The following is a 17,447-nucleotide window of genomic DNA, read 5'->3' as shown; positions in this document are numbered from 1 at the left end:
AGTAGGCAAAGCGTGGATGGGATTAAGTTGTAATCTGATCTCTTCTTTGTGTTTTGTTTATGAAATCTATGATTTTTTTTCCCTCCTGCCATTAGCAAGATTGTCCAGAGATTGACATGATTTGCTTATGCTTACTGGTATTACAGTCACAGACCAAAGACTTCTAAAACAAGATTAGAGAGCGTGCTTGTGAGTGAAGGAAAATTCTTCCTGCTTTCCCTCCAATACATACGGATATTTTCTTCCTATCTTAAGAAGATGGGACTTCTTTAGTGAAAAGTGAGGTTTAGGAAGTAAATCAAACAAAACCAAACCTGAAAACACCCTTTGCCACCCCACAAACAACTGGAAGACAAAAGAATAAACCAGAGTTTTCTGGAAGCAATAGTAAAAAAAAAAAAAAAAAAAACCAAAAAGAAGAAATCAAATGGTCTTAATATGTGTTTGAGTAGAATGAAGGCCTCTTCAAAATACTTGTCACAATCAATTCATGTTTAACACCACAGTAGCAGATCGCTACCAATGAATGATGCTAATGAAGAATAAATACTAGGTAAGGAATCGGTGGTACTACACAGAATATTATAAAAAGCTAACTTTCTTATGGGGCTAGAGCTGCATGAGTCCCATGATTGTCTGCAGTAATTTTGTTCTGTTCTAGAGAAAAATGAGCCACATATATTTAAGGGATGGCAGATCCCTGGGGGAGAGCAGAGAACCCTCGTGGCAAGGGCAGCATTGCTGGGCAGGTCTGCTCTGCGGCACTGAGTGGGTGGCTGTGGCTGTGGGTGCCAGTTTTCTGGCGTCACCCTGATGTCTTGCTAAGTGAAGAAACCGTACCTGTATCTTTGCCCCTGTTTGTGTTCTTTGTGTTATTGGCAGGCAGTGTGAGCTGCTTCTGGTGAGGGACTGGAGGTGACAAGACAAAAAGTCTCTCTGAAGGGCTGTAAGAGTTTTTCACAAGAGACAGGAAGCTAAAAAATAAAAGCATCTGAGAAATTGTTCTTTATCTTAAACATCTTGCTCAGCAGAGTATTCTTGCATAATTGTCAGTTGTTGTTTCGAAGATGAAAGGTAAAAGCTTGGATAGACTGACCTGCTAAATACTGGGAATATGTGTCAAACCTAAGAACAAGCCCTCTGCTTCCCCTAAGAGTGACCTTAACTAATTTGTGAGGTGCTGAAAGTAATTTCTATTCTAAGACCAGTGCTGTTTGTAAATGAAATTCAGGGAAGAAAAAATTCTTCCAAAATACCTCTCCAAGCGTGCCAATTTCGTAGTATTGTAAATAATAATGTGAACCAAATGTTTGAGATGAATTAGGTTGCCAATTGTATGTTTACGAAGCTGCTGTTCTTGCAGTGGCCGATTTCTGCTACCAGAGGGCACCGTTGGACCAGAAATGGCTTTGGAGAGCAATCACTGCAATTCAGTTTAATGAGCAGTGTAATGTTGCTAGCCTGTGCGGTGTAATAGACCCTCTCCAAATGAAAAGTATTGAGAGTGGTGCAGTTTAAAACGATGCATATCACTGTATAAGCTCCGGTCATTCTAATGCTGCAAAACGAACACATGAGTTAACAAAATGAAATCTTTTGACATGACATATAGACTAGTTACCTGTGTCTCAGAAGACTGGTAGAAGTTAGGCTTCACCTGCTGTTTCTACCTAGGTGGTTCTTCTTTTCCAAAGTGTAAGAGAGAGAGAAAAATGTGAATCAGCACAGGCAAAAGCCCTCAATGGTCTGAAATACGCAGTCCTGCAAGACCAATGGAAAGAATGTAAACCTGGATAGTTGGCACAATGTGAATTAGGTTTATCACATTTTAAAAAAAACCAGACCATCAAATCACCCTAAATAAATTCTTTAAGGGAGTTAGGAGACAGAACAGTGGGGAAAAAAGATTTGATGTGTAACTGTACTTAGAACTAAGAACAAGTGAGATGTGTGTGAGCAAGGGAATTATCCATCACTTCTCATAGTAGTGGCTAATATGGAAGGGTGAGCGTCTTGACTGTCACCTTTATCAGTACAGAGACAAAATGTTAAAGGTTTTTTTTTAATGTATGATAGAGATTTTTAAATCCTAGCAAATTTAAGTCATTAAGACCTGATAGTCATGAAGGATGATATGAATGGAAGTAACTGAAGTTAAAAAGAAAACTTGAGAGAATGGTGGGAGCACCTAGATCACGCTGCCCAATTTCAAGACATGAGCTACACTGTGCTGTATGCATGCATGTGCTTTCCCTCTGTCTAGAAATTCGACTGCATGTATGCAGTGGAGGAGGTCTGCCCTCTTATATTTGGCTCTTGCAGGTCTGCCGTTTTGGCTCTTGGCTATTTGTTATAAGGAAAATAGTTATTTGTCTTTACAGTTGCTCCCTTGCCTGCACCCGTCTATCAGCGTATGTGCTACTTAACTAAAAAACCTTTATTTTTCAACTTGCTGTGTCAGTGGGTGAACATGATGTTGTGCAGACTGTGTTTATCTGGGTGCTCTTCAGTACGGTTTTCTCTTCAGCTACTCATACTTGAATCTTCTCTAAATGTTGCCTGTTTCTTGCTGCTTAAATTCAGCCTCAGCTTTTCACCCCTGCAGGTAAAAACTTTTGTACTTGCCCTCTGTGCTGCATCATCAGCTTCCTTTACCCTGGAGCAAAGCAGTGTTGCTGACTTGTGCCAGTTCAGTTAGAGCAGCACAACTTATTTTTCTGGATTCTTGCTTTGACTGTGCCATTTCTTTCTTTGCATCTTTCCTGTGGTTTCTATATATTAGACAGAAACCCAAGGACTTTGGAGGACATAAACCTAATTTAACCTTTTCCCCCTCAGCTTTAATAGTGGCCCTGTTTTCAAGCTGTCAGATAATTGCATTCATGTTTTCTCTCATGCTGCCTATCATGCACTTGGGTAACTGCAGTTACCATAAAATTTGCTTCATTTCCTTTCTCAATTTTCACTTTTTTGCCTTGCCTAAAGACAACTTTTTAAGATGCTGGTATACTGTATTACTAAGGTTTTTACTGGGCTGTTTTTTGCTTATCCATCCAGTGCTGATGCTTAGCTGATATCCCCCTTTCCTCATGCTTGTCCTATGCTTGTTATGTGGGGATACACCGAGTACTGAACATCTCAGTAAACGTACTTACAATGTAAATTAGGAGGAGTGAATGCAAAACCCAGTGTCAGAATACAGGGCAGTATTTCATGGGTAGGAATTCAATTTGATAATGGAAGTAGTTGAATATGTTAGTTAATCATTAAATTAAGAAAATTAAATAGTTTACTGATTTAGTATAGAGGGGGCTATCTGACATTTTGGGAATATAGAATAAATGTAAGTGATTGACACAGGAATATGCTTGCAAAAGAGAGATTAACTGCAAATATTTGAGACTTCTAGTGTGTCTGGAGGGAGTAGAAAGTCAAAGCAGACATCGCTAATGAAACTGTATTATGGCCAGAATATCTGTCATAATTATCCAGTTAGCAGCTGGAGTCTAAATTGTGATTGGTGTCCTGGTAATTGTGTGTGTGTAACTCTACCTCAGTTGTGTTACTTAAGTCATTTGGGGTGACTTAGCAGTTAATAGTCAGGTTTCTGGTATACTTCATAAATGATACTTGCCATGATGGAGCAATTATCCAAACTTCTGTATTCAAATGTCTTCCTAGTTTGATATTCTACCTTATTAGGCCGTACTCAATTTGTAGCTCATGAAAGTGTGCTTATTGCTTCTCACAGATAACTTGATTTTTAATGTTACCTAATTTTGCCTAATTTATTATCAAGCACCAGTTTTAATCCAGTTGCTACATCATGACAGAAACAGCAGCATCCTGTACCTCTGTGGATTTCAGTGAATGTACATGAATAAGGGCTAACATGTTTTTTATGTTCCTCTTGCCTGTGCTGAGTTGTATGATATCTTGCTGGTGTATGATTAAGCACAGAGTATGAATCAGACTAGGTTGGCTGCTAGTCTAGAGAGAATTGAAGTAATTTTCATATTTACTCGAGGTTGCTTTAACACTGACCTTCTGGAAGCTGTGATTTTTATGTGTGGCTAATATAGGAGATGGAAGCTGCTATTGAAAATACTCAAATTGAATCAGTTTGAGAGGGTGACCAAGAAGTAGTTTTCAGAGTGGAGTTGCATGTGGCTGTTTTTTGTGACCTATAAATGTGACCTGTAAAGGCCTGAGAAAACCTTGTGAGATACGCTTTCCTTCTAGTGACTGGCATTAAGTATTAATGCCTTTAACAGCCTGCCCTGGAAAGGCAGTGAATGAAAGGTTAAAGGGAGGATTTGAGTGCTCAGGGCTTCAGGTTGAAAAAATCTGCAAACAAAGCAGCGTTTTTCAGATATGCCAAGAAATGAACGTCACAAAAATATGAACTAGGTAAGCAAAATGCACAGGTTTCTTTATTGTCTTTTGCGCAACCCTCTTTAGAACTAGCAGTGTTATGTGTACTCTGAATAGCTGCAACTTGTTTTTAATTTGCCATAGGGTGTATCATCTCTGGTATCTGTGGTGTTCATAAAAGCTTTGTCATAATTAAAATAGATGTGCCATTCTTTTTCTGTCAGTACATTATGGTATTTCTGCTTAATTCAAATTCATCTCTGCTACACTGGGCTTCTCGCGGGAGAATATTTAGGAACATCAATTGTTACTGAACTGTTCAAGCAAACCCTGTAAGGCAGTGGTTCACCCTTCATGAGAAGTGGACTTGACAGCATTAATTTATAACTAGATTTGTAGTAACGTAACAAAATTTCCCCTTTTGCAATGAATTTGGCATTTTGCTCCTTTGTGAAAAGAAACTGTGGAAGCCACTTAAAGCAAGAACTGTCAGGACTACTTTGATCCTATAAGGCTGAACAGTGCTATCTAGATAGGAATAAACTGCTGACTGTAGGTACTTAGTAATTTGAGCCTCACTTTGCTAATTTAGCATGGAGAAAGTGTCTTTCACTTACTTATAAGATAAAAAAATTGAAATGGCAGATAGGCCTTTTAAGCATTTTGGCTGTGGTTTTTAGGTCAACTCAACTAGAGGCCTTTTGGGTAACTACCCTGTGGGAAATTAATGTATGTAGTGTAATGTTTGTTTCTTAACAAATGAAGTGCTTGAAAAAATCAGATTGCAGTTGTTAAACACTTTGAATTAATTCTTGAGATCAAGTAACTAACAGAAATTAATTTAGATGTGACTTAATGCTTATGCTGTAATGTTATTTGCCCTTCTTTAAGGACGTAATCATGGCCCAGAAAAGGGTAAACTGTTAATCTAACATTGGAGTAATTATTTAAATTGAATTGACTTATGTTGATACAGGTAGAAAGTAGAGCTATTAGCAATTTTAAATCCCAGAATCATCATGGCAGTGGATGGATATGTTTGGTGTGTAGCAAAACTAGAAGAGAGTTTTCTGTGCTTTTATGGGTTAGCTGCAGTGGGTGAACTGCACCCCTCAGCTGTTGGCTTACTCCCTCCGGCAGGATGAGGAGATGAAGTGGAAGGGTAAACGTGTGAAAACTTATAGGCTGAGATGAGGACAGTTTAGCAGGGGAGGCAAAAGCTGCACACACAAGGCAAGCACACAGAAGAATTAATTCTGTTGTGTCTGAGGCAGACAGGTTCTATCCATCCATCGATCCATCCATCCATCCCGCAGAAAGCATGGCTCAGTCACACCTAATGTGTACTTGGGAGGATAAATGCCACGAGGGCCAACCTTCCCCTTCCTTCTTCCTTCCCATCTTGAACAGCTGAACACAGCATCGTATGGCTGTGGATCCCTTTGGTCGTGTGGGGTCAGCTGTACCAACTGTCCCCCCTCCCAGCCTCTTCAGTGGCAGGGCAGTGTGAGGGGCAGAAAAGGCCTTCACAGGTGTGCCAGCCCTGCTCAGCAGTAACTAAAGCATATCTTGCTGTGTTGATAACACTGATTAGGTCCACAAACCCACAACACAGCACCATAAAAGCAAGCGAATATGAAAAATTTTCCTTTTTTCCCATCCAAAACCAGTACAAATTTGGTATCTGATACTTTTTTCTGAAGACTTGTAGGAGTGCTTGCTCTAAGTATTGTCTGAATGAATTTAAAGGTTGTTGAACTTCTAAAGCTATAGGTAGGTGTCCCCTGTAATGCACTGTGTTTAGTTTTCTCTTTTAATATTTTTCAGAAAAATGTGGCTATTTATTGAGACTCAAAATATAAGTGTAAAGCACAGACAGTTAATGGATTTTTCTAACAAAACACATTTTTGTGCTAGTCTTCCTACATCCCCCAAATAGTTTTGCCAGCTAATGTAAAAGATAGCTTGTTCTGAAGCTGCTCATCATTTAGAGTTGATAATATTTTTATGGATTTCTTTTTCCACATGAAGGGAAAGATCTTTTTTCTGCACAGAAATATCTGGTAATATGTTAAAATATACCCTAGTGATCAATATTGTTTAAACAGATAGATATATTTGTCAAGCAAAAGCAGCTTGGTTATTTTTCTATTTTATTATGACTTGTACATTTTACTTCCCTGTTTATTACCCTGTTTTCCATGTTCTGAATACAGGCGAGTGCTGCAGCAAGATTGTTATACAGCCTTTTTGAAGCAAACCATTCAGTCTGTTGGTACGTGCTAAAATATTTGTCATCACCTATAGTGCCACCACCAAAGAAGTAACTCATTTGTGGTAAAGATACTTACCTTCTGCTCAGTGCCTGTCATGTTGTGGACCTATGAGAGAGGTCAGGGATTTGCCAAGGATGAAACAATCCTGTGAAAAATCTAATGAATGCTCCCTGCCAGCTCTCACAGTAAGTTGATCAATATGAGGAGAGAAACAGAGTCACTGATGTGTGAAGGCACCTTTGAGGATGATCTGGTCCAACACCTCTGCTCAAATCAGGGTCAGGGAGGGCATCCCTACACCCAGGGATGTGTGTAGTTTGGTTTAGAGTGTCTCTGAGAGCATTGACTCCAGATCCTCGCTTGTCAGCCTGTCCAGGTGTTTGTCCAGATTTATGGTTTAAAAAAAGAACAAAGCTTTTTGTTGGGTTTCTTGTATTTTAGTTAGCACTTCTCTATTCTCTGGGCAGCACTAAGAGGAGTCCAGCTCTGTCTTTATGATGCCCATGACCACTCTTGTATGTCAGATGTTCAAAGGCCTTTGATACTGGGAAGAGAGGAGTCCAGTATAGGTAGGGAGCCAAAGGGAATTCTAAATGGAGCTGCCTTGGCACCCCCACTGTGCTACCAATTAATTTGCTGTCCCTGTGGGCTCTGCCCAGTCATTCATTTTGTGTGTAGATGTACTGTGTTGGGCAGAAATTGTCAAGTCACAGGAGCTGGGATCATCCCCATCTGTACACACAGTCTCTTACATTTCCCCATCCTACTTCACGGAGCAGGTGTGCCACAGAAAGGAGGTGGTGGTTTACAGGGAGTTCCTGTGATACCCAGTGGTGGCAGGTGGGAAGTAGAAGTGTGAGAGGGTGGAGAGGCCACTGGTACTCTAACAAGTGTTTCTGAAAGAATTTGAAGAGATGGTAAAACCTGAGCTAGTCTGCCTGCATGCTGGGATCTCTTCCATGCAGAAGGACAGAGGTCAGGGGAACATGGAAGTTCCCATTGGTGGAGACAGGTTGGAGGGTTATCTGAACCAGTGTGGCTGATCTAGTGTCTGTATTTTATTACACTTGATTTTTAAATAAATTTAAATAAATTTTAAATTTTTATACAATGAGTAATACTTAAATGGAAAAGTCTTTCTATCCAGTATTGGTAAAGTACTTCCTCAGAAAAAGAAGGTAAATTACTTAATGTCTACTATGCTCTAGAAATTTACAGTCATGTCTTTTATCTTGGGAGATGACCTTTTGCATGGGCAGTATTTTTGCAACTGTTGTAAATATCTTCTTGGGTTAGCATATGCAAGTAATACATACAATAGGAAAACTGAAATTTTTAGAGGCCTTCTCTAAGGGAGACTGTTAATAGATGCCTTAATCACTGAACTTGAAATTTATGACCAGTGAATAGAAGTCAGTATCTTGGGTTTATCATCCTGTAGATCAGATGATTCATAGGTAGTTTGCACTCACTTAGTTTATTTTTTATGAGAAGTGGAAAATTGCCCTGGCTTTGTTCTTTGTAGGAGTATATATTTTGCCCTTGTCCTTTCTAATGCACATAATTTCCTGCTGTGTGGGTCCCTCATACAGTCTGTCTATAAATGGTTCTGTAGTGTGAGTTCTGGAATGCTTTCCTATAAGCTGCCTATTTGTATTCTTTTGCTGATGAGAGAATAAACTCAGAATAAATACAGGATTTTTTTCTCCAGGCTACAGCAATTCAGGGTAGGGTGCTTCTTCCAGGCCTTTGATCCCTTTGATTGATAAAAAGAAGGTAATGGGGTGAGAAATGGAAATTCTGTTGGGTCACTTGTTAGGTCATTTATATTTGCAGTCCTTCTTGTCTTGCCAGTGTGTTGCTGGAGGCTATACTAGATGAACCCTGGATTAAGGATTTGGCAGGGGCTGGAAAAGAAGCTGTGCACCCTGAAGCTTGCCATTTAGTACAGGAGGTTTTTCTGGTTTAAAGTCAAGTGCCCCATGAAAGACTTAGGATCGTGCTTTGTGATTTGATACATGGAAATCAGGTTTGGGAATATTTATCTAGGTTCGTTTACCTTTTAAAGAAGGAGGTATATCATGGTATATCATTCATGAGAAGTTATTGATAAGATGCTAAACTGCATTTTGTTGCCTCAGATAATTTTCTGTATTCATAGCATTCATTCACTAAAACTAATAAAATAAATTGAAATAACATAGATCTTGTGAATAACTTAGTGTCTATCTTGTAAAATTTTCATAACTTGCTGTGTAGATGTTTGCATGAACAAACTGCACACAGCCCCCCAAACAACACAAACTTTCCAAAATTATTGCACTTATAATGCATGCTTTGTATTTGAATGCTTGATAAAGTAACCAACATTCTGTGATTTTGTTTTGTGAGAGGCTTTTTGGACTTAAAAGGATAAATGGGACAAATGTGTCATGTTTATATTTGCATTAACAGTCTAGATAGGTATTATGGTTTGGAGCTGATTGGCAATCAGAGGAACGTTGGTACTTGAGAAGTAATCATTAGTAATAGGTGGAGCAATTCATTGCACAACACAATGCCTTTGTTTGATACCAAAGAAAACCTGAGGAGGGATGTTAAGATGTATAGTAACAGACTGCTTCAAGATCTTGAACATCTGCAACAGGATGAGGAGTATTAATCAGTTGGAAACTAATAGAAAGTTGTTCACTAAAGTCTATTTCTGTTGCTTAGACAGATATTTTGGACAGAAAGAAGGGCTTCAGTTTTTTACTGAATTGTTTTTTATTCTTATGTGTTTTAAGTTACTCCCACATACCCACCTGTTTGTTATGTCTGATGCTGTGGAACAGGCAGCACTGTAGCAAAACTCTTGTCTCCTAAAGATGACTCCTACAAGATTCCCCACTGAATAACTTTTTTTTTTTTAGTATATCTAAGAAAATGAGGTTAGTTTTTGACTGCTCCAAAAATCAGAAGCCTCTTGTCATCTTTTTTTGGCATCTTTTAGTTGATGAAAGTAAAACCCAACAGTTTTGACTTAGTCACTCTAACCAAAATGATTAGATTGTAAGTGTTGGGAGTATATTTTGAAGAAACTATCCCAAAATAAGGATGGTGAAACTTGTGTTATGTGAAGCAACGTGAGTAAGTAGTGGGAGGGAACACAAATGAAATTGTCGTTATAAATCTGTACTTGGCAGACAGTTATCCTGGAAGACTTTCATCTTTCTTCATTTTCCAACTTTTGAAATGTGTCCTCTTACTGGAGTGGAAGAAGTGCAGTAGGGAAAATGAGAACCTAATCCAGAGAGGAGTAAAGGAGGATAAATGGCAGGACTTAGTGGGGACTGGGCTATGAATGGGATGGAGTTCACTGCAGGTGCTGTGGAAGAGATGAAGCATTAAGAAAGAAAAAAGTTCAGGAGGAAATTTTGTCTAGGAGATGTAAAACTTAAGAGGATGGGATGTAGCTCAGTTAAAGAAGCTGGAAATATGGGAGGGGCTATTTATATTTTTATAAATCAGGCAGGAATTTATGGAGAAGCTGGGAGCTAATGAGGTCAAGAGCCTACAGAACTGGTTGTCAAGAGAAATATATAATCCTTCGTTACCTGAAACGTTAAAATTCAGGAGTTAGTTTTATCTTCTATGAATATTCCCTATAGAAGATATTGGTCAAAAGAAAATACAACAGCTTGTAAAATATGCAGTGTTGGCACCAACCTGTCAGGCATTTCAGCTGGAAGAGGGAAATAATGCAATTTTCCTGCTGAAAATGTGGCAGTACACACAATAGTTTAAGTTTTTTTATTAGTCACATTTCAGCAGAGTTTTTCCTCCAGATAGATGAGAATAAAAAGTTGTCATTTTTGTCTTTATTCTTTAAGGACATATGTGACATGGTGAAAGCAATTTGATCTTGTTATCAAAGCTATATATTTCCTTTTGAAACACTTTGCCTTCTCTCAGCCTGTAGAAAAAAAAGAAAAAAAAGGAAAGGAATATTTTTGCATCCTTATGAATAAAAATTTATGCCTGTTACTTCTGTTCTTGTTGGCTCTGGTTATAGTTAAATCACAAAGTTTGTCTGAGATGCCTAATTAATATGCCTTATTCACACCTGCCCTGTTAAACTAATCATCACAGATAGAGAGTCAGGACAGTTTTGTTCCCTGTGTCTGAGAGAAGGTAACTTTTGCACAAGTTTGGCTTTCCTCATAGCTCAGGATATGCTTTGTATTCCCATTCCTAGACTAGAGGAAGTGTGTGTAATCATTTCAGATTGTGCAGAAAGAAAAATTAATAAAGGAACACATGACACAGTCATGATGGGGCTTCAGATATTGCTTGCTCCCAGGAACATGTTAAGGATGTGTGTTTGTTGTTGTAAAGTGCCTAACTAAAGCAAGTTAGTTCTCAGTCTATCAAGTTATGCATAGATTAACTTGTTTTTACACTGAATCACTCCTGAAGTTTACAAAAAAAGTGGATTATTTTCTGTGGTCTGATCATGGTGGGAAAATTTCTCCAACTTTTAAACAAACCCAAAGCATAACCAGCGGCAGAGAACTATCTCTATAGACAAGCTGTTGAGCTTTTCATATTGCTTTCCAGGTTCTAAGAATAGAGATGATGCAGAAATAAAGTTAATTCCTCGGAACTGTGCTTAAGTAAGAAATTATGACCAGATCTAATAACAAAATATTAATAATAAATAATAATAGGAAAGTAACATGTCCTTCTTACTTTACTGGGCCCAGACACAAAATCAGGAATAAAATATGCCATTGAGAGGCAACCAACAAAGCTTATTCGTGCAAATCAAATTGTCAGAACAGACAGATTTAGAATGGGGTTTATGGATGTCAGATTCTTCATTGCCAGTATTAGGCACTGATAAGATGAGACATTGAATCTCAGTGTGTTGGTGTCTTTGTGAGATTTTTATTTCAAAGAGATACAGATACATGAATAAAAATCTTGAACCTAAGTGAAAGGAATAGTCAACCACTCAGCCATGGTTCACGAATCACAGTAGTTCGTTTTCATAACTTCACTTGGGAAAAGGGATGCCAAACTATTCCATCTGGATGCTTCAAGTGGACTCAGCTGTCTACTGGAAGGACCTACAGGTGGAAGAGAATAGGACTGAATCAGGGATGCTATGCTGACTAACACAAGAAAGAAAAGCACTGTGAATGCATGGTTTTGCTCTTGGATAGCATTCATCCGTCTATACAGTCTGCATAACAAAAGCAATTGTGGCAATATTAAATGGTATGAAGTGATACACTGATTTCTTGTGGCATATTTATTGCTGCTCAGTAGGAGGCCTGTAAGGTCTATTAACTAGAGGAGTTCAAAGATATCTCTTGTTGTTCAATATTTATTTTTTAAAAAACTCAGTGCAGCAGGGTGTCTGTTAAAAAGGTTTTAGGATGCTTTGTTGTCCCTCTAATATGCATTTCAGTTTGTTTAATGGAGCTCTCCATTTTGGAGCTAGCACATGAAACTGCCAAAACTAAACTGTTTGTGAGCCGGGTTGTTGTAAAGAAAGAAAAGCCAACGTTCCTAATGATAAAGAAAAACTTTTTCGTGATCAGATACTCTGATCATTGTTGCATATTTTAATAGGCAGTGAACAAATTTATCACTGGTTTTTCTGCCTCTGTGTTTTCAAGACAAACAGTATCTATTTTCCAAAAATAGAGCAAACTGTACAGAATCTGTCAAGGGCTTTGTTTAAGCTTAGAATTGTTTCGCAAACAAAAAAAAAAAATCAATTTTCATTCATTCTGCATATTTCAAAGGTAGAGAGCATTTTTGCCTAGATGTATTGGAAGCTGTTTTCATATTTAAGGTGAACAGGGTTTAGCAAATCCTAACATGAATTGGGATTTCATTGGAGACCTGAATTTCATTTTGATACTCTGTTGCTACATACAAGGTTTGCCCACTAGCGTTACAAAAGCCAATTAGCCTGCTACTGCTAATAGATATTTGTAGGGAATAGACATACGTTGAATTTCAAACAAGATGTATACATCTATGAATGTTGCCTGAGAAACCTTTTATTTTAGTGGTGTTTTTTTTTTTTTTTTTTTTTCCTGAGAGTCACTGTTGGAACTTACTTTACTAACACTGTTTCTGGACCAAAACCAGGCTATCTTGTTGTTTCCTGTACCTGTGTTTTAGTAGAGTGCTGGTGGTAAAGTGGCAGTGCTGTGTCCAAGCACTGTGTGTGTTGAAGTAAAAGAGATGTTGGGGTCACAGAGTAGATGAGAGCAAAGCGTTTGCTTGTCTGTGTGTGCCTATCAGACAAGTGCCTGGCCTTGTATGTGCTCACAGAAAAAAAGCCTGATAAATTTCTAGAACAGGAAAGGACCATTGGATTCTCTGGTAGACCTTTTGTATGGGACTTATCCTAAAAGGCTACCAGTTACCTCTGAGTCAAGGACAATGAATTCTGCTGGAGTAAGGATATGAAAAATACGAAGGGGTGGAATAAATGTGACGTCATTTGCTAGGTTATTCTGAAGGTGTGAGATCTTAAAAAGCCAACAAAACAAACCAAACAACAGCCAAAGGATCAAACCACCAAAATGAGACTGTGGAAAAAAATGAGGCCTGATTCCTAAATTAATGGTTGCTGTGTTTTTACTTCCAACCATTAGGCCTCAGTTTGTCTTTTGTACCTCGACTTAAGTCCGTCATTTACTAAGTGGCATTTTTCTGTCCATTAAAGCTGCTTGTAAATATAAAGCTACCTCCTTGGTCTATTTTTCTTTTTATTTGAACAGATTGATATCTTTACATATCTTACTTCTCAAGATATTTTGAGTATTTTTATTGGTTTTACGATTTTTATTTGATGGCCTAATTTTTTTTAGGGAGGCTAGGTTAAGCAAAAGGAAAAAAAACCCTGTTTGATTCTAACAAAAGAAGCAAAATATTTCTGAAAAATACTAGTACAAAAAGACAAAAATCACCATCTCGTTCCTGTTTTACTCTGTATGTGTAGCTACAGTAGCAATGAATATTTTAATTTTGTATCTCTGAAGAAGATAAATCTTTTGCTGCAAGGTGTATTGACTTGATCTGGACATTAACTCATGCAAATGATATGAATATGTAGTCCTTCATAAAGCATTTTGCTCAGTAAAGAGAATGACTCTTAGTAAATTTGTGCAGAATTGATAATTTTCCACTGCTGTTTCCTGTGAGGCTGATACAACTATATATGTGTTAAAGAAAATAAAGCGTAGGCAGTAACACACGTTTTGTGTCATCAGTTGTACTCACTGAAGCAGGAGTCCTGTTGTGGCTCATTGGCATGACATAGGAAATTCTTCCAGTGTGCTGTGGGAAATAATTTGCTTTGGATTTTCTTTGTTGCTGTTGTTCTTAATGTTCTTATTTGTCTGAGGACTACATATATATTTTATGCAAGGGCTGCTGATCATAACCACTTGTCTGTCAGCCTTTAGGTGAGTGTTCTTCATCTGTCATCCACTTGCATTGAATTCTGCAGATGCTATGAAGGGACATTTGTTTTCATCAAAAGGTGTGCTGTAGTGTAGTGCAGAAAGATGTGAGCAGTTCAAGTCATGTAATTTATTAGTCTAATTGAAACAGAGGAAAAAAAATGAACAAGCTTTTGTCACAGAAATCCTTTTCAGGGCCAGTTCGTAGGTAATGAGTAATTATCTTGGAAGAAGTGTTTGTGTCTTGGGAATATGTCTGTTTTTCCTAGCAGTAAAACTGGTCTGGTAAATGATACTGTTTCTTCTAGTAAACATTGGTTTTCCTGGCTTTTTAGTCAATCATGCTTGCAACTATTCTGCTAATGTAGATTTTCATCAGCCCACCTCCCTGATTTTATGTGCTTTCAACCGACACAAGCAAAATGTAAGCTATCTATCATTCACACATTGAAAAGTCTGGAAAAGTAGTAATAGATCAGAAAAGTTAAAAATGTATAAGTGGTTTATCAACTGTTTTCATATAGCTGCTTTTTATAAGGTGATGCTGTTGCTTATCTCCCACTGCAGATATTCACTTTAAACTCCTATTTCTTTGTAGTTATTTTCGGAATTTAAAAGAAATAAAAGATGGTGCATTTCTTAATTTGGCAGCTTTCATCATTTACATTTGTAGGTGAAAGCTGCCAAGGCCTATTAGGGGGCTAAGCTTACCAGGGGGATACTTGTGTCATTTCCACCCGTTTGTCACGTTATTTTCTCTACACTTGTTAACTCAAACTGTCAACCTGTAAAGTGCTCTTATAACATTTGCACATGAGGTGCTGCAGGAGGTGACATAAGCTAATAGAAGGAGTTCATGGTAGCAGAAAATCTCATTTGTACGTAGTGGAAGTGATGAGCTCAGGGACTTGCACTTTGATTGCATCGTAATTAACGATGCTTTGTGTATCTTAGTGTGATAGCTGCAGAGACTGCTGCTGTCCCCCTGGTCCTGTCTGACAGGGCTGTTTCTCCTAAGAGGTGTGGACAGGAGAGAACAGCGGAGAGGTACGTGATATAGCTGGACTGATTGCAAGCTCCTCTGCTAATCACAGGCCCGTCACTCATGGTTAAGTACTGAAAGCCAGTCTGCAGTCTTACGTCCCAGTTGCAGATGTGATGGCTGCAGAACAGTGTTTTGAAAGCGTTTCATTTATTTATCAACAGTAGAAAGGTTATGTAGATATATCCACTGGAATAAATACTCAGAAAAAAGAACCAAGAAAGAAAGGTATGTGATAGTGCCATGTAAAAGGATGGTAAGACCAACTCCTGATGCTGAAGCTCCTGAAGAGGAAGCTTTCTGCACCTGATGTTGTTGAGAATCTGTGGGCAATTTGGTTTCCTTAAGCTATTTCTGCTTACCTCTTTAGAGAGCAAAGACATTATCAGCTGAGTTTCTTCTTGTGCTGGGTTGCCATTTCTTCCCTTTCCTTAGAAAAAAAGGCTTGTGAAGGGCTTAGTAGAGCTGTCTCTCTCTCTGGTAGTTGCAGTAACTTATCTATTGCCTTATTTCTACTGCATATCTCATCTCCCTGCACTAGACATTTGTCCTCTGTAATCTGGTATAGCAAGTACCTTTAGGACTTGTTTGTAAAACTTTTATCAGATGATTAATATTCCAGGTGCATTTCATAGTCAGTGGAGAAAAAGGCTCCTCCAGGAGATAACAGTGGCTAATGTCAACCTTCTTTCTAAACCATGTGTAGATTTTCTCACTGCTCTCCCTTGCTGACTGTTGAGAGGACCTCCAGAGATGAACCTCATTGGGCTGGTTCACTACTAAAGCGTTCAACTCAGTTTGGCTGCTTTTTCCCCTGTGCTGACAAATCTTGTGCTGTGAGGATCCAGCCCAATAGTTACGCGTTTCAGCTGATGGATTTGTCCCGCTGCCTCTCTGTCATGTTGGCTTAGCTAGATTGTTAAATATCTGCAGGGGGTTTTGGTTATGTTTTTAACTTGATTTGATCTGAGCTAGTTTATACCATTTGAGGTTCCACTTGAGATTCTCTACACTCTAGCTTCCATTTCATTAAGTGGAAATTGGTTTAATGTAGCTAAATAAATACTCTGTCAGATTTTACAGAGGTCTTTTTCTTACACATACTGACTGATACTGCTATGTACAATAGATGTGAGGCAGCATTTTTTTTTTTGCCACCCTACTTTGGATTTGTGTTATCTTAGCAAATGTGTTCGGAATGGCTTTTATTTGTTGCTTGTTTGTTTTTCATTTGTCAGGAGGTTTTGCATCCTACAGTCGTCTTAGCTTGTTATTAAGTGTTTTAGAAAAACCAAATCCAGATATCCTGGCTACAAGGGTATCTCTCAGAGGGCATCACAAACAGTTGCAGGGGGTCAGTGAAATGAAATCATTTGGGTATTATTTTGGTTTGCTGCCCTTGGAAGCCTTTTGGTAAAGGGATTGACTCAGGTGGAGGATGTGGAAGACAAATTTGCTAAGAAGTAGATTTCATCCAGATAGTCTTGTATCCAGCAAAAGGGTGTTATTAATCATTAACGAAAATGGTATAAACATGATTTGGGTTAACCTTCAGCACAAATACTTATAAGCCATGAAACAAACTACCAAGTTACAGGGTTTCTTTTAAGGACAGCTTTCCTTCCTTAACTCAATGTTCCTTGAAGTCAGGAAACCGTATTCATACATGAAAATGCGTTTGAATATAATAATCTGACAAGTCTGTGGTTACTACACATTTACATACTGTTCCTCCTGGCCTCACCCGTGTCAGTCAATCACAGTCAGAGATAAATACTTCGTTGCAGGCTTGCAAGATGAAACTGAGACTGACTTCTACAACTGTTGCTCTGAAATTCTTAAATTTGATTAGCATTTTTTTAATAACACTTCAAACTGTATGTCAAGAAAATTTAATTCTTGGCATTATCTGAAATAAGATTCTGATTACCTTGGGAAAAAATATATCCACCCTCTTTAATTTCCTAGAGCATTGGTGTATACAGAGTATGACATTTTGTCTTATGATTGTGTTTGTTATTAGACTAGAAGAAATGTATTGGGGAACTTCTAATAAAAAGTAATTGAAATTTTGCATGAGGAAAGATATGGTGTAAATTGTTGGATATAGCCAAGATCATACCGTTATTCTTTATGACATTAAAATATAACCTGCGCTGTCAAAGAAGTGGAAAATACCTGCAGTTTAGATTGTGTACTTTAGGCTCCATTTAATTCTCTTTGTCAGTATGGCATTTTCATTTCAAGTCTGGAAAAAAATAGTACAAATTTAGTCAAAAACTTCTT

At 38.1% G+C, this 17,447-nt stretch overlaps 1 protein-coding gene across 1 annotated transcript in view; it reads left to right on the top strand.

Annotated features, from left to right (window-relative positions):
• CCSER1 (coiled-coil serine rich protein 1) overlaps positions 1 to 17,447 on the top strand; it is a 621,205-nt gene that overhangs the window by 94,859 nt on the left and 508,899 nt on the right.

This window comes from Sylvia atricapilla, chromosome 4 (genome assembly GCF_009819655.1).
Source record: "Sylvia atricapilla isolate bSylAtr1 chromosome 4, bSylAtr1.pri, whole genome shotgun sequence".
In the NCBI taxonomy this organism is placed as follows: Eukaryota; Metazoa; Chordata; class Aves; order Passeriformes; family Sylviidae; genus Sylvia; species Sylvia atricapilla.
This window is presented reverse-complemented; position numbering and strand designations above follow the sequence as displayed.